Raw genomic sequence first — 16,290 nt, forward strand, 5'->3', positions numbered from 1 at the left:
ATTTAATAATAGAAGTAGGTCAATTGTAATTTTATCAAATCCTTGATAGCAATATATAATAATGTATATGTATGTATAATATATACATACACAAAAATGAACAGTGAAAATAAAATGCTAACAAAAATGAAATGCAGCAAAGAAACAAAAAGTAATAATGTTGGAAGTGAAATTCAAATCAAACGTAAATGGAGTTATGGAAATAATAGCTGACTGGGAATGCTGGCCCTGCCCCCATTCAACAGACTCAGGATGTGCTGCCAAAGGAACATCGTGAAGGCGAACCTATTGGTAGACATGAAGAAAGTGGTGGCGATGACAAGGTTAAGAAGTCCCAGAGGAAGGTGATGCCAGACACACACACATTAAGGGAATTCTCAGATATTTCATGTCATGAAAGTGCAAAGGACAAAATATCGGAAGCTAATCCAAACCTAGAAAGGATTATGACACTTTTCCAAGCCATAGAAAAGATGTTTTTCCCAAATCATAAGCGTTGCACTCTTCACTGGGTAGCCAGGCTCTGCGGCCATGGTTAAAAGGCAGATAAGTGCAACCCAGCATAAAAGACCAGTATGTGATTTAAGGTCGCTGAGAACAAACAGTACACACACCAGGAAAAAGTGGTACAGCATTTCTTGCAGCAGGAGAAAAGAGAAAGTGCCCAGGATCCAGCCCCTTACAACACGTCAGTCCTCCGCAGACAGCAGATCCACTCCACAGCCAACTCGGGCAGTGGAGCTACACACTTAGTGCTCGAGTAGAAGGACCCTGACCCCTCCCCTGGGTCTGAAATATAGAAAGCTGGGGGTGTGCTTGAGGGTCACTGATGCACATGGTTTAAAAAGAATAAAAAAGTCTACATCAGGCTCAGAATAGAGAAAGATACTCCCTCTGCAGATGATAAGCCCAGTACAAGCGTGAGGACTCTTTATCTCCCCATTAAAAAAAAAAAAAAATGGGGGCCCAAGGCCACCCTTTTCTTTTTTCTTTTTTTTTTTTATAGTCAGATATTTATTTAAAAATCCGATCCACCAACTTAGCGTTTTCACCAACTCGGGGTCCAGAAACCTTCACAGGCTTCACAATCTTTTGCTTAGGTGCTGCCTTCATGGGAGCCTTAGCAGCAGCCATTGCTGTGTTTTTAGATGCTTGCTTAGCCTTTTTTGCTTCCCTGGCAGCCTTGATGGCCTGTTCTCATTGTGCCTTCCTAACTTCAGGTTTCTGATTCCTCTTGGCCATTGTATCAGCAAGAGATGCACCAGTGATGGCCCTCTGGAATTTAGCTGCACGGCGGGTTCTTTTCTTTTGAATTTCTTCCAACTGTCCCTTTTTGTGCATTCTTCTGTAGAGGACAGTCCAGTTTACCTGCCGAGGATTTCTCTTGGAAAGGAATGCCGACTAGCATTTTGCATTAAGAAACTGGAAAACCTTCCCGTCAGTCCCGGCGTAGCGCCTGCCACGTCTGGGGTAAATCTTGTACCCACTGAAACTGCAGAGTTCGACCTTCATAGCGGCGGCACCCGGGAAGGCCACCCTTTTCTTAAATGACTTTTTTAACTTTATTGAGTAGATCTTACACATTCTCATCACATACACGCCGGAAAAGCTGCCCATGTTAACTATGTGAGGTGATGGATGTGTTCATTACCAAGGCCACTCATGAGACCCTGCATGGGGGAAGACGCTGCGCATGACTGCCTTTCCCAATGGTAAATTGCATGACAAGAAGAAAGAGTGCTATTCCGAACTATCAGTGTTTTTTTACAAAGAAGGAAAACACTTTAATCCACAGTGCTTCTAAGGTTTTAAGTTACAGTATACTTACAAAAAAGTATTTTATCCCCTTCCATTTTCCTATACCTTTATAACTGAAAATGAGAGACTTTAATGTTTTGACAAAAATTTTAAGATCAATTTTAAGTTTTCCATTGCTTATTAAGATCACTTTGCATGGTCTCAGTTTGCAGTCATTTTTACAGTCCCGCACTACTATGCAAAGCAAAGACTGCCTGTATACTTCTGATGTCGGCATATTCTACAGGAAGAACCGTTTTAAGTACCAAGCAAGTTTGCTAGATGAACCCTTTGCAGTTGTCTGCATATTGACCTTCATATTCTGCCTTTCGGATAAGCATAAAACTAAATGACTTTATGGGCCTAGCACACTCCTACTGTGTAACTCTGGCTCTAAATGACTTTAGAGTATAAATGAGCATTTGCCCAGTGAAATAATTTGTGTTTATTGAATATTTACAAGTCAAGGGAGAGAAAACTAGTGAGCTTATTGACCCAGGACACTGACTTGTGACTTGAAAGAATAGGAATTCTCTCAGTGTGCATTACATTATCCAAACTATTCTTTAACAATTGTTTACTAATAGCCCACTATGTATATAGGAGAGGATACAGAATTACATGGCATAGACCCCACTCTCAAAGAGTTTGCAATTTAATTAGAGAATAAAAACATATTCGTTAATTTTTCAGTAAACATTTGAATGGCTACCACGTGCCAGGAACCAGGCAATCTCTTGGAATTACATAAGAGGACAAAATGCACAAAGAACTCTGCCTCAGAGAATTTGCATGCTTATTTCACAGCAATAAGTAAGGGAAGTATAATTTAGTGAGAAATTATATTGATCAAAGAGGGGAACAAGTAGTAAGGGGTAAGACATTGGAAAAGTGGAATTTTAGCTGAGTCATAACCAGTAGAGCTGTATATGGAGTATACATTAGAATAAAATTATTCAAGGGGCGCCTGGGTGGCTCAGTTGGTTAAGCAACTGCCTTTGGCTCAGGTCATGATCCTGGAGTCACAGGATCGAGTCCCGCGTCGGGCTCCCTGCTCGGCGGGGAGTCTGCTTCTCCCTCTGACCCTCCTCCCTCTCATGCTCTCTGTCTCTCATTCTCTCTCTCGCAAATAAATAAAATCTTAAAAAAAAAAAAAAAAGAATAAAATTATTCAAAAACTTGTTCGTGGCATTTAGCTTTAAAATTCTCTTTTGTTTTGAAAAAAATTATAACTATGGAGAATTAGTTTTCAGATACTGACCTATGCTTTAAAATCATTTCTATGTCTCCACTTAAATATACACAGGGCACCATTGCAAGGGAAGTTCTTTCTGCTTATTAAATTCATGACAGCCATTGAGCGAAGTGATTTCTGTTCATTAAGTTCTTCTCCTTCAAAGGCCATAATCTAAAGTTAATGGCCTTAAACCATCCTGTCTCAATATAAGCACTCAACTTCTTTCTCTAGACAAGTGCAAACTTTTGGTAAAACTGAGAGAATAGTATTCCTGGAGAGAACAGACATTGTTCATCCAAACTTAGTGATTATCTTGTATTAACAGAATTTCACATCTTCTTTTTCTCCTTTCAGGGGAAAGAAAACATTGCAGACCCACATAATATGTATGTATGTATATAGATATATATGTGGCATGCAGACTGAATCATTCATAATCATAAAGCCAGAAAATGGTCTTTTTCTTGCCAAAAAAAGAGCTAATCTCTAAGATTCCCAGGTTTTGAAGATACAAAATATATTTAGCTATTGAATATATTTATAAAGGAGTAGTCCTAAAATGTACATTTACACTTTTCTTCTTTATTACTCCAGTTCCTTTTCATACCTGCCTTCAACAAAAACACCCCCAAATTCATAAATTCCTTGGTGTACAAGAAAATTTAAAAAAAGGTCCTTATGGATTCTTTTCCATCTCCAAGATAAAACTGTCATTTTTTGGCCCATTCCTGGCTTTTGGTCATTTCTATTACATATATTCATAGATAATTCATTGGAAGAGATAGGTAAAGGGCTTAGTGTCCTGCTTGGCACCTGGTAGGTACTTAGTAAGTGACTGCCGCATTAGTGCGTGATTTTTAGCTGACTCAGTCACTTGGTTTGGCCTCAAGTAACAGAATCTGGACACACTTGACTAAAACAATAAGATTTTATTTGATCACATAACAAGAAGTCTGGTCACAGGGTATATCCAAAATTAGTTCAGTGGACACTGTGGTTCAGCTCCTCTGTGACTCTTGTCTTCACCTCCTGGTTGCAAGATGGCTCCAGCAAATCCAAGCACCTTGTCCTCACAGAACATCAATAGCAGGAAAGGATCTCTTTTTCCTCTTCCTCAGTCTTTCTCACTCTCCTTTTTTAATCCATGAAGAAATTCCCGGAATGCTTTGTAACACACTTTCCTCCAACTTCCATCAGCCAGAGTTGGATGGTATATCCGTATCCCTACTGCAAAGGAAGTTGAGAAAGCAAATTCAACTTCTGTGGCAGGAGATGGGCTCTGTTGGAAAGAAAGAAGCGTGGAAAAATGGATACTGTTTGCAGCATTGGCTTAAACATTTTCCCCAGCTATGAAAATGTAGCATTCCACAAGGCTTTTGTATCCCCCATTTGTTTTGATATAAGTAATGCTCTTGATTTTATCATTTTTTCTTAATATCTATAGCTCTATTTCCACAGAAATTTATTTCAAAAATTCTTTTGCATTTTTACAATGAGATCAGATGTTTCTGTTTCTATCACTTCATACCCGTTTTTCAGGAAGAAAGGCTGTTTCTGTTTTCCTGACACATGTACATTTTGGCGAGGGGGGGCTGACCATTCTCTCATTGTGCAACATGTCACATATATATTTATACTTCCCAAGTCTTCTTAAGGTAGTAACCTTCAAAATGTGATTTTTACATCATTCTCCTCAACCTTTGTATTTATATTTTCAGTTCATTATATTTCCTTCCTTTATATTTAATTCTTCTAAATTTTTCTTCTAAATTTTCTGACCTTATACCACATTTATTTGTCTTTCTTAAAATAGCTTTCTTATATATGGCATCTCTCTATTATCAGGATCTCTCGTTTTAAAAGGTTCTGTATCTTGATTGTGTTGGTGGTAGCACAAATCTATACATACAATAAAATTTCATAAAATTATACATACACGTTCAAATGAGCATAAAAACATGAGTAAGGTCTGTAGTTTAGTTAATTGTATTGTGCCAAGACCAATTTCTTGGTTTTGATAAGGTATTACAGTTATTTAAGATGATACCATTGGAAGAAGCTTGGTGAAGTGTACATAGGACCTCTTAATACTATTTTTGCAACTTCTGTAAGTCTATACTGACTTCAAAAAAACTTAAGGTGTTCTCTCATTCCCATCTTTCTTCAGATTGTGCATGTTTATGCCACATAAATTTAAAAGGTTTATATACTCAAAGAGTGTATAAACTCTCTCATTAAAAAATTCCAAGGTTCTCTCCTATGATAATAAAGTTTTATTGTAATAGAGTCTATAATAATAATAAGTTTTCCTTTTAACTACGTATGCCCTCCTATTACATAGTGCTGTAAGAAAAAATATTCATCAATGGCATTTTAAAAATCCGGTGATAAAAATAATACTTTTTTTTTTTTTTAACACGGATAACAACATTTGTTTGATTAACTCTAATCCGGTGTGTAGAAATGGCTGACAAATCATTTGTAATTGTTCTTCCCACATTTTTTCAGTTTTTCTTTCAAACTGACTGCATTATAAATCACATCTTCCAATACAATTTTATCTTTGTTTCTCCTAAAATATTTAAGCTCTGTACTATTTGTTTGTTTTTTTGTTTTTGTTTTGTTTTGGGGGGTTCTTTTTGTATCTTTGTGCCTACCTCCATCACTTACTCCTGATTTTTAAATACTTATTTGTCCTTCTCTTCTATTATTTCTTTATAATTTTGTAATCTTATTGATCAAAAAATCTCATTTTCCTTTTGCTATCTCTGCACTCAACTATTGATCTTCTCTGTCTAAGATGCTGGACAGCACCGAAGGGAAGACAGTGCCCTTTTCTGAAAAGCCAAGGTCCTGTGGGGAGATAAGAAAGACAAGCACTCAAATACAAATGAGAGGAGGTTCATAATGGTAAGTGTCACATGTGTGGTGACACTTCCTCGGCTCTACCCCCACATTTACTCTAACCAAGCTTGTCTTCCTCTGCAGTTTCACCTGCAAAGGTAGCTGAACGTAACAAACACCTGCACCCCAATCCTGTTTAAACTGTAGTCCAATCTAATCATTTCAGCAGGAACTTTTTACAAAGTGCTCGGTCTTCCTTGGGGAGAAATGTTTTTAAAAAGCCGTGATGTGAGCCTTGGCTCCACCTTTACCCAGAGTGTGAGTTTGGCTTACTTCACCTTTTCTAAGCTTCAATGTCCTCATCTGTTAAATAATGGGGACAATAGTGCAGAGCTGTTCTGAGGATTATATGGAACAATTCGTGGAAAGCACTTAGTATGGTACCAAAAAAATTAGCGCATCCTTGTGTATATTATTTTTTGTTTTTTTAAAAAAATTTTCAGGATCAATGAAATTTAGAGAATCAGTTTATTCATTTTCTACTGTCAGAATGTTAATCAAGCAATATCTACTTTCCCTGGAAAAAAAATCCATTCATTCCAGGTAGATTTCTTCCTTCAAAAACATCATTGTATTTCATACATTGGGGTATGAATTTAATTCCTGTGATTTTTTTTTTTTTTTTTTTTTTTGGTCTTAGTGTTAATGTATTTTTGGCTCACTGCTGCTCTTTGTGGCTCTCTAATCTGTGTGTGTGTGTGTGTGTGTGTGTGTTTTGGGGGAAAGAGGTAGAGAAAAGAGGTCACCTTCAACTCTGAATAGTTTCCCTGTGATTGTATTTTTTTAATCCATTTCATGGATGTTAATATTGACATATAAAGGGTTAGAAGTTTAGCAAAAGTGCCCTATGTAGATTGGGGTTGAGAGCTCACATTTTCAGATAGCAACATGAGTATTTCTACCCAGTCTCTTAAAGTATTCTCAGGCTTGTAGGATTACAAGAGTGGCTGTGAATCCATCTGAAATCCTTCTAGGATGTGACTAGAATGAAGTCCAGCCAAACAGGGAAACAGCATGTGCCTCATGAATTTTCTTTTTATTAATAATGACTCAAGAAGACAGCAGATGGTTTTAACTATGCAGACCAACCAGCAAAATTCCAAATACAGAAAATGAGCATCTCAGATCCCTTTAAAGGATAATTTAAAACACAAGTAAATTCCCAGAGGGCCAACAGCAAAACTGAAATAGTAGAAGTATCAGTGAGATGTGTGGGGAGTTAGAGAATGAATTAATGGGTGTTGCCCTCAGAATCCCAGCAGCATATACACTTCCTAAGATGGAATGGCCAGAAGAAAGGATTTGCCAGAATTAGGGGTCCCTAATTAGGGGTCTCTAGAAAGATTCCCTTAAAAATCAGTCCTGATTCCTTCTGACCTTTTGCAGAAAATCCCCCTTAATGTGGTTTTGGATATCTTCCTCAGAAATCACCTGATTGTGAGCAGAGATGAAGGTAAAGTAATTGAGCTGAAGCTTCAGGGCTTCTCACTGAAGCTTCATGGGCCCCTATAACCGAATTCTCAACTGTAATTATGAAATCTTCCGAAAGAAGACTCCCTAAATGGCCCCACAAAATGTGGATCCACCCCTTGTTGTCAGGTATAAAAACTTGCTTAAACCAACTCAAGGAACTCCTCTTTCATGGAGTCTTTCTATCTTGTTTCGGCTCCTCTCACTCTGTCTACTCCCCTTTCCTCCCCTCTGCAAAACAGTTTTGCTGCCCTGACTTCCCGGCCCTACGAGGTCTCTGGGCTTGGGTGTAGTTCTGGCTGGCAGTGGTGCTAAGTTTGGCTCTGACGCTACATGAACTTTCAAACCAAACCCCTGCAGGCAAGGAACTGACTCCTGTCCTTAAGCTCCGATTCTGAATTCCTCAGAGAGGGTGCCCACTTCTCCAGCTCAGGTCAGTGATCGCCTCGATGCAATCAGCTGAGACTGGGCTAGTTGGGGAAGGCTCTGTCCTGAGCTAGGAGAACTGTTTTTTGGGGAGTAGGAAGTCAAAATCTCTAAGGAGGAGTGAGTGGGTTGGCATGAATGTCATGTCTACCGTATTTAAAAAGGAAGTTGACTCAGTGTTTTTAATCTGCTTAAGATATACTAATAACTGAACAAGGAAGGGCGATAGCAAATGGCTTGCTTTCTCACTGTGATTCACATAGTGCTTGGAAATCTCTCTCTTCCTTCAGTCTTTCTTTTTATATTTTTTTTAGGATTTTCAAATCTCTATGCAAATAGCTTTCAAAAAAGATTTTTACTAATTTCCAGAATACCTCATAAGCTTAGTCTAGTGTTCTAGCACCCGGCCAGTGACTCTGTTAGGTGAGGAAAGAAACCTAACCAATGTCTTTTTTATATCTAAAGATAGTAATACTTGTTTGTTTTTCTCTAAGCTGTATACTTGTGCACTGTTATTCATAGGAACAGAGCCAAAGAAGAGAAATGGTGTTATCTTCTGGACAACATAGGCTAAGAACCTGGAAATGGCTTATGGCTGACTAATTGACTCAATTGATTTTGTGTGTATAAACGTACTCTATGATATGCACAGGATACATTTCTTTGCAAGCCAGTATTTCTTGGGTTAGATGGGAATACAGAAAAGGCTGATTGATCCCCAACTCCTAGGAAAATCAGCCTTTTTCTGATCTTGTTTGTATGCCCATATACTATATGGCCGCAGAGACCACCATTTTTCCAGGCCCTCCCTTATATGTTAATTCTTTTTTTTTAGAGAGAGAGACAGCGAGAGAGGGAACACAAGCAGGGGGAGTGAGAGAGGGAGAAGCAGGCTTCCCGCTGAACAGGGAGCCCGATGTGGGACTCGATCCCAGGACCCCGGGATCATGACCCTAGCTGAAGGCAGATGCTTAATGACTGAGCCAGCTAGGCGCCCCTATATGGTTAATTCTTATGAGCAAGTTACTAGACACCTCAACACAAACAGGCCCAGACAAGTCTGTTCTCAGGAGGCAAGATATATCATTCAACAGATAGATCAATCATACCCACTCTAGAAATAAGTATTGCTTTGTTCCAACTATCTTTTCTCTTAATGAATTCCTAAAATTTACATGTTTAGATTCCTGTTTTGCATATAATTGCACAAAACTTTTCTCATTTAAACCCAATGTGTTTTATTGAAAAGAGTCTAGAGGGCTTGGGGCACCTGGGTGGCTCAGTTGGTTAAGCGACTGCCTTCGGCTCAGGTCATGATCCTGGAGTCCCGGGATCGAGTCCCACATTGGGCTCCCTGCTTGGCAGGGAGTCTGCTTCTCCCTCTGACCCTCCCGACCCTCCCCCCTCTCATGCTCTCTCTCTCTCAGTCTCTCTCTCAAATAAATAAAATCTTAAAAAAAATGAATTTCTTTAAAACTACAGTTGGATATGGGTAGCATAAAAAATTACAGCTGAAAATACAAAATATTTCACTTTGTATTGCACAAATAATTTTAAGTGTTGTGTGTTGTGAGTAAACGATGGCAATAGGAACTTTCTTTGACCACCACTTTCTCCTCTCAGGAGGGTGACACCGCCCAGCCAGAGAAGTCTGTGTTTCAGGCCATATTAATCTCCTTCTGATGGCATCGCAGGTGCCCCGTGCCTTTACTGTGAGCATCTTTGCCGTAGGCAATCTTTGCCACAAGCATTTTCACCATATAACTAACTGGCTGTAAGGCAGTTTTGTTGCAAAAGATTAAAAAGTAAATGGTTGACAGCTTGGTTTGGAAGGTTGTTGGTTTCATCAGCTGGTTGACAGTGTGTTGTCATTTCTCCACTGATGCAATACTCCCATTTTTATGGGAGTCTTTATGGCTGAGTATTTTATCTAGCCGTCATAATGGTCTATACAGTGGCTTGGAGTTTGGAACCCACATTTCCCATAGAACTTTGGAATGTTTGTCAACATTCCAATGTGACAACACGCCAAAAACAAACAACAAGGTAGAAGGCTTTCACAACACAATACAAAGCTCAATTACAAATATGCTGCCTAGTATATGAAAGACTCCTAACTCTCTTAATAGGGACGAAATTTTGGTGAAAAAAGAACAAGCGTGATGCCAAACAACTTGATGAATGAACAAGCAGGACTCTGAAAAACAAACTGAGGGTTCTAGAGGGGAGGGGGGTGGGAGGATGCGTTAGCCTGGTGATGGGTATTAAAGAGGGCATGTTCTGCATGGAGCACTGGGTGTTATACGCAAATAATGAATCATGGAACACTACATCAAAAACTAATGATGTAATGTATGGTGATTAACATAACAATAAAAAATCAAAAAAATGTATTAAAAAATGTATAATACTAAGAACAAAAGACTTGAAGACAAGGCTGAGGTACAGTCCACAAAGTAGTAACAGTTATTTATGAAGCATTGCCATGAATCTGCACACATTTTTTTTTAATTTTTATTATGTTATGTTAGTCACCATACAATACATCATTAGTTTTTGATGTGGTGATCCATGATCCATTGTTTTCGTATAACACCCAGTGCTCCATGCAGTACGTGCCCTCCTTAATACCCATCACCGGGCTAACCAATCCCCCCTCTCCCCTCCCCTCTAAAACCCTGTTTGTTTCTCAGAGACCATAGCCTCTCATGGTTCATCTCTCCCTCTAATTCCGGCCCCCCTCATTTTTCCCTTCCTTCTCCTAGTGTCCTCCATGCTATTCCTTATGTTCCACAAATAAGTGAAACCATATGATAATTGACTTTCTGTGCTTGGCTTATTTCACTTAGCATAATCTCCTCCAGTCCCATCCATGTTGATGTAAAAGTTGGGTATTCATCCTTTCTGATGGCTGAGTAATACTCCATTGCATATATGGACCACATCTTCTTTATCCATTCATCTGTTGAAGGGCATCTCAGCTCTTTCCACAGTTTGGCTATTGCGGACATTGCTGCTAGGAACATTGGGGTGCATATGGCCCTTCTTTTCACTACATCTGTGTCTTTGGGGTAAATACCCAGGAGTGCAATTGCTGGGTCATAGGGTAGCTCTATTTTTAAATTTTTGAGGAACCTCCACACTGTTTTCCAAAGTGGCTGTACCAACTTGCATTCCCACCAACAGTGTAAGAGAGTTCCCCTTTCTCCACAACCTCCCCAGCATTTGTTGTTTCTTTCCCTGTCCATTTTTGCCATTCTAACTAGTGTAAGGTGGTATCTCAATGTGGTTTTGATTTGGATTTCCCTGATGGCTAATGATGATGAACATTTTTTCATGTGTCTGTTAGCCATTTGTATGTCTTCTTCAGAGAAGTGTCTTTTCATATCTTCTGCCCACTTTTAACTTGATTATTTGTTTTTTGGGTGTTGAGTTTGAGACGTTCTTTATAGATCTTGGATACCAACCTTTTATCTGTAGTGTCATTTGCAAATATCTTCTCCCATTCTGTGGGTTGCCTCTTTGTTTTGTTGACTGTTCCCTTTGCTGTGCAGAAGCTTTTTATGTTGATGAGGTCCCAAAAGTTCATTTTTGCTTTTGTTTCACTAGCTTTTGGAGATGTATCTTGAAAGAAGTTGCTGTGGGCGATGTCAAAGAGGTTACTGCCTATGTTCTCCTCTAGGATTTGGATGGATTCCTGTCTCACATTGAAGTCTTTCATCCACTTTGAGTTTATCCTTGTGAATGGTGTTAGAGAATGGTCGAGTTTCATTCTTCTTCATGTGGCTGTCCAATTTTCCCAACACCATTTATAGAAGAGACTGTCTTTTTTCCATTGCATGTTTTTTCCTGCTTTGTCAAAGATTATTTGACCACAGAGTTGAGGGTCCATATCTGGGCTCTCTATTCTATTCTGTTCCATTGGTCTATATGTCTGTTTTTGTGCCAGGACCATGCTGTCTTGGTGATCACAGCTTTGTAATATAGCTTGAAATCGGGCAACGTGATGCCCCCAGCTTTGTTTTTCTTTTTCGACATTTCCTTGGTGATTCAGGGTCTTTTCTGATTCCATACAAATTTTAGGATTGTTTGTTCCAGCACTTTGAAAAATGTCATTGGAATGGCATTGAAGGTATAGATTGCTCTGGGTAGCATAGACATTTTTAACAATGTTTATTCTTCCGATCCATGAGCATGGAATATTTTTCCATCTTTTTGTGTCTTCTTCAATTTCTTTCATGAGTGCTTTGTAGTTCCTAGAGTATAGATCCTTTACTTCTTTGGTTAGGTTTATTCCGAGGTATCTTATGGTTTTTGGTGCTATTGTAAATAGAATCATTTCTCTAATTTCTCTTTCTACAGTTGCATTGTTAGTGTATAAGAAAGCAACTGATTTCTGTGCATTGATTTTGTATCCTGCCACATTACTGAATTGCTGTATGAGTTCTAGTAATTTGGGAGTGGAGTCTTTTGGGTTTTCCACATAAAGTATCATGTCGTCTGAGAAAAGAGAGAGTTTGACTTCTTCTTTGCCAATTTGAATACCTTTTATTTCTTTTTGTTGTCTGATTGCTGTTGCTAGGACTTCTAGTACTATGCTGAATGATAGTGGCAAGAGTGGGCATCCTTGACGTATTCCTGATCTTAAGGGAAAGGCTCTCAGCTTTTCCCCACTGAGGATGATATTCACTGTGGGTTTTTCAGAGATGGATTTTATGAACTTGAGGAATGTTCCCTCTATCCCTATACTCTGAAGAGTTTTAATCAGGAAAGGATGTTGTATTTTGTTGAATGCTTTTTCTGCATCAATTGAGAGGACCATATGGTTCTTCTCCCTCCTCTTATTAATGTGTTCTATCACACTGATTGATTTGCGAATGTTGAACCACCCTTGCATCCTGGGGATAAATCCCACTTGGTCGTGGTGGATGATCCTTTTAATGTATTGTTGGATCCTATTAGCTAGGATTTTGTTGAGGATTTTGGAATCCATATTCATCAGGGATATCGTTCTGAAATTCTCCTTTTTTATGGGGTCTTTGCCTGGTTTGGGGATTAAGGTAATGCTGGCCTCATAGAATGAGTTTGGAAGTTTTCCTTCTGTTTCTATTTTTTGAAACAGCTTCAGTAGAATAGGTATTATTTCTTCTTTGAATGTCTGGTAGAATTCCCCAGGGAATCCATCAGGCCCTGGACTCTTGTTTTTTGGGAGGTTTTTGATCACTGCTTCAATCTCGTTACTGGTTATTGGCCTATTCAGGTTGTCCATTTCTTCCTGTTTCAGTCTTGGCAGCTTATAGGTTTCCAGGAAGGCCTCCATTTCATCCAGATTGCTCAGTTTATTGGCATATAGTTGTTGATAATAATTTCTAATAATTGTTTCTATTTCCTTGGTGTTAGTCGTGATCTCTCCCCTTTCATTCATAATTTTATTAATTTGGGTCCTTTCTCTTTTCTTTTGGATAAGTCTGGCCAGTGGTTTATCGATCTTATTAATTCTTTCAAAGAACCAACTTCTAGTTTCGTTGATCTGATCTACTGTGTTTCTGGTTTCTAATTCATTGATCTCTGCTTTAATTTTAAGTATTTCTCTTCTACTGCGTGGCTTAGGCATTGTTTGTTGCTTTTTCTCTAGTTCTTTAAGGTGTAGAGTTAGTTGGTGAATTTGGGATTTTCTATTTTTTTGAGTGAGGCTTGGATGGCTATGTATTTCCCCCTTAGGACCGCCTTTGCAGTATCCCATAGGTTTTGGACTGATGTGTTTTCGTTCTTATTGATTTCCACGAGTTAAGTTCTTTGATTTCCTGGTTGACCCAAACATTCTTGAGCAGAGTGGTCTTTGGCTTCCAAGTGTTTGAATTTCTGCCAAATTTTTTCTTGTGATTGAGTTCTAGTTTTAAAGCATTGTGGTCTGAGAATATGCAGGGAATAATCTCAATCTTTTGGTATCGGTTGAGACCTGATTTGTGACCCAGTATGTGGTCTATTCTGGAGAAAGTTCCATGTGCGCTCGAGAACAATGAGTATTCTGTTGTTTTAGGGTGGAATGTTCTGTAAATATCTATGAGGTCCATCTGGTCCAATGTATCATTCAAAGCTCTTGTTTCCTTGTTGATTTTCTGCTTAGATGATCTGTCCATTGCTGAGAGTGGAGTATTGAGGTCTCCTACAATTAACGTATTGTTATCAATATGACTCTTTATTTTGGTTAACAGTTGGCTTATGTAGATGGCTGCTCCCATGTTGGAGGCATAGATATCGACAATTGTTAGATCTTCTTGTTGGATAGACCCTTTAAGAATGATATAGTGTCCTTCTGTGTCTCTAACTACAGTCTTTAGTTTAAAATCTAATTTGTCTAATATAAGAATTGTTACCCCAGCTTTCTTTTGAGGTCCACTGGCATGGAAGATGGATCTCCATCCCTTCACTTTCAGTCTGAATGTATCTTTAGGTTCAAAAATAGTCTCTTGTAGACAGCATATGGATGGGTCCTGTCTTTTTATCCAATCTGCAACCCTGTGCCATTTTACGGGAGCATTTAGGCCATTCACGTTGAGAGTGATTATTGAAAGATATGAATTAATTGTCATCATGTTGCCTGTGAAGACGTTGTTTTTATAGATTGTCCCTGTAAATTTCTGTTGTAGATCACTCTTGGGGGCTTTCTCCTTTTATAGAACCCCCCCTTAATATTTCTTGCAGGACCAGCTTAGTGGTCACATATTCTTTCAGTTTCTGCTGGTCATGGAAGCTCTGCATCTCTCCATCCATTCTAAAGGAAAGCCTTGCCGGATAAAGTATTCTTGGCTGCATGTTCTTCTCATTTAGTACCCTGAATATGTCTTGCCAGGCCTTTCTGGCTTGCCAGGTCTCTGTGGATAGGTCTGACATTATTCTGATGTTCCTCCCTCTGTACGTAAGGAATCTCTTCCCCCTAACTGCCCTTAAGATGGTTTCCTTGGTTCCAAGATTTGCAAGTTTTACTATTACATGTCGGGGTGTTGGCCTGTTTTTCTTGATCTTGGGAGGGGTCCTCTCTGCCTCTAGGATGCGAATGTTTGTTTCCTTCCCCAGATTAGGGAAGTTCTCAGCTACAATTTGCTCAAATACATCTTCTAGTCCTCTGTCTCCACTCCCTCTGGGATTCCCATTATTCTGACATTGGAACACTTCATGGTGTCACTTATTTCTCTGATTCTATTTTCATGGATTCTGAGTTGTTTTTCCCTGGCCTCCTCTTTTCCCTTTTTATATATTATATTGTCTTCCAGGTCGCTATTCATTCTTCTCTCAGTTACCCTAGCTGTTAGATTATCTAGATTGGATTGGATCTCATTGATAGCATTTTTAAGTTCTGCCAATTCACATTTCATTTCTGCCCTTAGAGACTCTATGTTGCCATTAATTGATTTCTCCATTCTAGCCATTGTCTTCACAACTGCTAGCCTGAATTCCATCTCCGACATCTTGTTTATATCTGCATCCATTTTTAAATCTGCAGCATAAGTCATAATCTCTGACTCTTTTCTATTTTGGGGGCTCCTCCTCCTAGTCATTCTGTTGATTGGTGTTTGAGGGAATGTATAGAGTCCAAATTATTGACCAGAACCCAAGCAAGATGCACCTGTTTTCTTGGGACCTTAGGGTTGCTGGCCTCTTGTTTTCCCAGCCTGTCTTCTGCGGGAGGAGGCTGCAGTGCTGTTACTCAGGCAACCCTGTTTGGGCGGAGTTGCCCTGCCCCCTGTGGCGGGGGATGGGCTCAACGGGAATCAGTTTTGGGGGCTTTTGTTCTGTGGCGGCTTTCCCTGGCAGTTTTCCACATCTCTTCCGCGAGTCAGAGCAGAAGAGACCGTTTCCAACCCTCTGTCTCAGAGCAGAGAGATCGCAGTCTGTTCTTCAGTGAGCTCTCCAGGCCACACTGTCTCCATTTCTGTCCATGCTGCTATAAACTGCAGCGTCCTGGGTTGTGCGCCCCTCCGCAGTGCCCCCAGTCCTGCCTCCAGGTTGGGGCACGTCTCTGCCCTTTGTGCTTCTAAAACCGCCGGCCGCTCCCAGTTCACATACGCGACCCCGCTGCTCTGGGTTTCCGCCCCAGGGGCTGCCCTAAAGTCCTTTCCCCGCTGCTACCGGTCTGCGAGTCTGTGCCCCGCCCCCCGTGCGCGAGGCTGTCGCTCACCTGCCATGTAGGATCCCCACCACCAGGCACCCTCCCACTGCCGTTTATCCTCCAATATCTGCCGTCAGAATCAGGGCTCCCCACTTCCTACCTCAAAATTTCGTACCTTTCAACCGCCTGTGAATATTCTGCTTGTAGAAATCCAGATCTTCTTACATCTCAGGCTGGTTTCATGGGTGCTCAGAGTGATCTAGTAGATATCCAGCTCAATTCCGGGGACCCGTTGAAATAGGGTCCCCTACTCCTCCGCCATCTTTCCTTCCCTGTCCGAATCTGC

The 16,290-nt window shown here is 39.9% G+C and overlaps 1 protein-coding gene and 1 pseudogene across 4 annotated transcripts in view; one reads left to right on the forward strand and one right to left on the reverse strand.

Moving 5' to 3' along the window:
* The window catches only part of KCNQ5 (potassium voltage-gated channel subfamily Q member 5), a 509,046-nt gene that overhangs the window by 212,746 nt on the left and 280,010 nt on the right, over positions 1 to 16,290 (forward strand). The gene's annotated exons all lie outside the window — the stretch shown is intronic.
* On the reverse strand, positions 1,000 to 1,512 carry LOC123837107 (large ribosomal subunit protein eL24-like; annotated as a pseudogene).

This window comes from Mirounga angustirostris, unplaced genomic scaffold (assembly GCF_029215605.1).
Source record: "Mirounga angustirostris isolate CCGP_5_RB_7025 unplaced genomic scaffold, mMirAng1.0.hap1 SCAF_8, whole genome shotgun sequence".
Classification (NCBI taxonomy): Eukaryota; Metazoa; Chordata; class Mammalia; order Carnivora; family Phocidae; genus Mirounga; species Mirounga angustirostris.